This window comes from the organism of the source record quoted next, unplaced genomic scaffold, assembly GCF_019419815.1.
Source record: "Pyrus x bretschneideri cultivar Hongxiangsu unplaced genomic scaffold, Pyrus_bretschneideri_v1 Contig2, whole genome shotgun sequence".
NCBI lineage: Eukaryota > Viridiplantae > Streptophyta > Magnoliopsida > Rosales > Rosaceae > Pyrus > Pyrus x bretschneideri.
This window is the reverse complement of record NW_025999501.1, coordinates 10,534,969-10,539,311: the sequence shown is the minus strand read 5'-3', so window position 1 is coordinate 10,539,311 and position 4,343 is coordinate 10,534,969. Positions and strand designations below refer to the sequence as shown.

Genomic DNA, 4,343 nt, shown 5'->3' with positions numbered 1-4,343 from the left:
GCATAACATGTGCGCGTCGAGGCCACGTTACCAACAAGATTTCAGATTGTGGGGCCCGTGTTGCTACTCACTAAGTAGCAGTTGAATCTGGACCGTTTGATTTCCAGATCAACTGTCCAGATTTTTTCAATTTTAAAAATTAAAAAAAATGAAAAAAAAGAAATATTTCGGGGGGAGGACACGTGTCACAATCTGGACTGTTGGATTTCAATTTTTTTTTGGTAATATGACGGTTCAGCTTAATTAAGTTAATAAAAAAATTTAAAATAATTAAAAATTCGAAAAAATTTCAAAAAAAATTTAAAAAATTATATATATTTTTTTCTATAAATACCTTACCATTTTCTCCCACCTTACACCACATTTCAATATTTTCAACAATTCTAAACATGGAAGAATACGTTGCGCGACAGAAGTGGTTAAAAATCTTATCGAAATATATCCACAAAAATTGTACTTTCGGATAATGACCTATGAAAGTGACGAGATCGGTTAAAAATCCTATCCAAAATTAAAAATAAAATTATTTTTATTATTTTAGAACATAAAAAATACTAATATTTTATTGCCTATTGTCATGACTATTATTAGGAGTAGAGATGCGAAAGATAATTACTGCTTTTAACAGACATCATTTGCACGTTTTGTTATAAATGAGTGGACTAGCTGGACAGAGAAGTGCAGAAGAATGTATCAGATTCACCGTTTTGATGAAGTTCCCTCTCTCTCTCTCTCTCTCTCTCTCTCTCTCTCTCTCTCTCTCTCTCTCTCTCTCTCTAACCTAATGAGGTTGTTTGTGAGAAGGGTAGCTCTATCTAGTAGCTGGCCAGCTCCTAGAGTCGTCCTCTCAGTTGAGTGTTGAGGAAATTCTGGAATATATGATTTAGGTGTTAGTTGAGCAAGATGGAGAAGCAGGGCACGTGCATTTCTAACTCATTCGCATATACTGAGATATATATACTCAATACTCTTATTTTTCTCTGAGCCGCTAAATTATTACAAGTTTACAGATATATATCTCATATCCAGTGATGAGTTAGTTGTTCATGTGCCCCTCTTCCCCATCATGACCACTCCACCTTATTGCTTCTATGAAGATTGTCACCGTAGATCATAACAGTGCGGACATTCCAATTCAGGTATTCAGAAAATGCTGAATAATTAGCTCCACTTCAGGTGATCGTTTTCGCTGCAATTTTCTTAATTATATATGTATAATATATATATATATATATGTGTGTGCGCGCGCGCGCGCGCGCGTGTCTGTATATAGTTAGTCAGTTAGACTAGATAAAAAATAAACACTTAGCTTGATATTTTTGCATTTCCAAATTGGCTAAAGAAATTGCAATGCTAACTAAGATTATTAACTGTAAGGAAAAAGAGATCAAGAAAACTTAATGTGTTCTGTGCAGTGTTCATAGGTTTGAAATAGTGCTACAATTATTTTCAACAAAATTCATAGCAAATTATATTGAACTTTAATTTCAGTACTTTTTTAATTTTTGTTTTTGTTTCCAATTGCTCTCTCTCTCTCTCTCTCTCTCTCTCTCTATGATCTAGATTTCTTTTGGTCTGTAGTTAGTATGCAGATGATAAATTGGTAATCACTGTACGAAGAAGAATGCTATCTGGGTTAATTACCATTTTATTATGATCGTATGCAGATGATAAATTGGTAATCACTGTACGAAGAAGAATGCTATCTGGGTTAATTACCATTTTATTATGATCGTAAGATTACTGCAACAACCATATTTTTATAATTAATTAAGGACATAAGCAACCATGAAGGCCAATAATTCCCCCCTTTTTCTTTATTTTTTGAAGGATTACCAACTTGTTAGATACCTAATACTAAAGAAACTAAAACTTCAAATAATCCAGTAAGTAATCTAATATTATATACTCATTCTGATAAACACTGTTATATACACACACACATACATATACATATATATATATACACACACACATATATACACTCATTCTGATGCGCTTCTCATCCCATTGAAGAAGAGGTGGGTTTCCTGGGCCCCTCATTGGGTCGGAGCTTCCTATCTCTCATTCGTTCCCTCTGAAGTAAGCTTCTAAGTGAGATGATCTAGGCTTGTCCATAAATCGGCTGACCACTCCCACTATATATATATATGTATATATGTATGTATGTATATATATAATCATCCAAAGTGCTATAGACAAAAGGGCAATTGCTTTTTAGGCTTTCAATTGCCCCCCTAGTATGAGGAGGGAAGTTTTCCAATTCTGGAAGTAAAAAATGCTTATGAAAAGCAAGTAAACCCCGTCAAGGTCTTACCATAGTTGCTATGAACATCGTTTTTATAACAATCATATGGTTGGACAATTTAACTGTGATTACTAGAACTAACTATTTTCACTTTCTCACTAATCTAACCTTTTTTTTCTTTAATTTCTGGAATCCTTCATATTGCTTCTGTTGTTATTCTTGTGCGGATACTGAGGTAAATCAACATTATTTGAGGGACTTGCTTGCAACAGTGATGTAACTTTCGTAGAGGGACTTGCTTGCAATGGCAATAACTTTTGTGTCCTAATGACAAAGAGGGACTTGCCAGCAACATGAATATAGCTTTTTCTGCGTCTTAATCACGATAAAGACTTGCTTACAGTGCGGATAGACCCTTTTGTGGTATCCCTTTATGTGTCTTTCTCACTTTGCACATGATTAAAGATAATGCGGAGTGAGAAAGATACATAAGGGCTATTATATCTTTGTTGCAGGTAGGTCCCTCTTTGTGTTAGTGTTTGTTAAATGAATTAAATTGTATTTCTTTGGATTTTATTCAATTTTGGAAGAAGACAATTGTTTAAGCTATCTAAGTTTGATGAAGAAGAAAGGTGGAGTTCATGGCTCAATTTCATTCATACATCCAACGGTACATACTGGATCCGGAAATAAAGAAAAAATCAACATAATCGTTGGGGATTCACAGGCTCCACACGAGTCACTCTCTAAAAAACAGACTCACATGCTTTGCACATGCATCACTTACTCTACAGAGCTGCTGTAATTGCTAGCTAATAAAAGCTCTTAAGATGTTCTAATCCTAGCTACATTATACATATACTAAAACTTAGCTAATAAAAAGCTCTTAAGATGTTCTAACCCAACTTTCTCGAGCCAAAGAAATCGCCATCAGCCTTCACCCATAAAAAATTTTGCCAGAAATTCACCACGGGAAGTCCAAATTTTCTCTACTTGGACGATTGCAGAAGATCAGGTTTGATTATTTTCGCACTTTCTCGAATCAATTTAGTGAATTTTTTGATAAATTTCTCAGTTTTGGTTTGAATCTTTATTTAGTGATCGGAGAATATCTGTTTCTTCGTTGTCGATTTCATAGGATTTGGGTTTGGGCAGATCAATCCTGTAAACCGCTTCAACAACATGGCTTGGAACTCGATTGGCCACTATCTGCACAGCCTCCATATTCTTGGTAATACAGCAGAAGCAATCATCCATGGCTTGAAAAGGATGGAAAGACTAATCCAGGGCAATCACATATCATTATCAGACATAATCAATGTTTGGTAAAAATATAGAAGGAAGATAGATCACTATCTATCACATACCCTATTTCTTATTTATTTATTTTTCATTTGATTAACAATTCAAACATACCTTTATATTTATTAGTATCTTGATTTCCATGACAATTCAAGCAGATCTTTTTGTGTGTTTTTTTTTTTTTTTTTTTTATTGTTTCTCGGTGTTTAATTTTATTTGAATTTCTTAATTTGTTCACAGGATGCTTTGGTTAGTAGCCATTTTATTTATTTAGGATTTATAGCACCAAGGGTATTGGTGAATGGTGAATAGGTTTGTATGGGCTCACGTATCTTAAACTTGTAGTGGGAAGTGAGGGTTTTGTTTTAGTGTTTTAGATAATTTTAGGAACATGTAGATACTATGATTTGTGGTTGCCTTCTTAAACCATGATAAAGTAGTCCATGTAATTTTAACATAGATATCATTTTTTTTTTATCTAATGCATGAGTATATGAAATGTTAAGACGATAATATATTGGGCAACACTGTGATTTAAAATGCAAAGAGAGACAATGAACCATGTTTGATATTCATTGATCAATGTTATTCTATTACCAGTGTACAAGACCATGAACATAAATAGAGACAATGAATGATTCTCCCTTTTCTGGTCTTGATATACAATGTAGCTTCATTGGGACTTCTTTGAAAACCATATTCAAGCATATAATAGTTGATTTCCTTGTACCAAGCTTTTGAGCTTTTTTTAGTCCATATGGAGCTTTTCTGAGCTTATATACTTTATCTTCAG

General features: G+C 33.8%; 1 long non-coding RNA gene across 1 annotated transcript; it reads left to right on the top strand.

Moving 5' to 3' along the window:
• The first annotated feature begins 621 nt into the window (after positions 1-621).
• On the top strand, positions 622-4,032 carry LOC125476895. Its single transcript, XR_007258127.1, has 2 exons — positions 622-3,263; positions 3,387-4,032. It is a non-coding gene; the product is annotated as an uncharacterized LOC125476895 (long non-coding RNA).
• Positions 4,033-4,343: the final 311 nt, after the last annotated feature.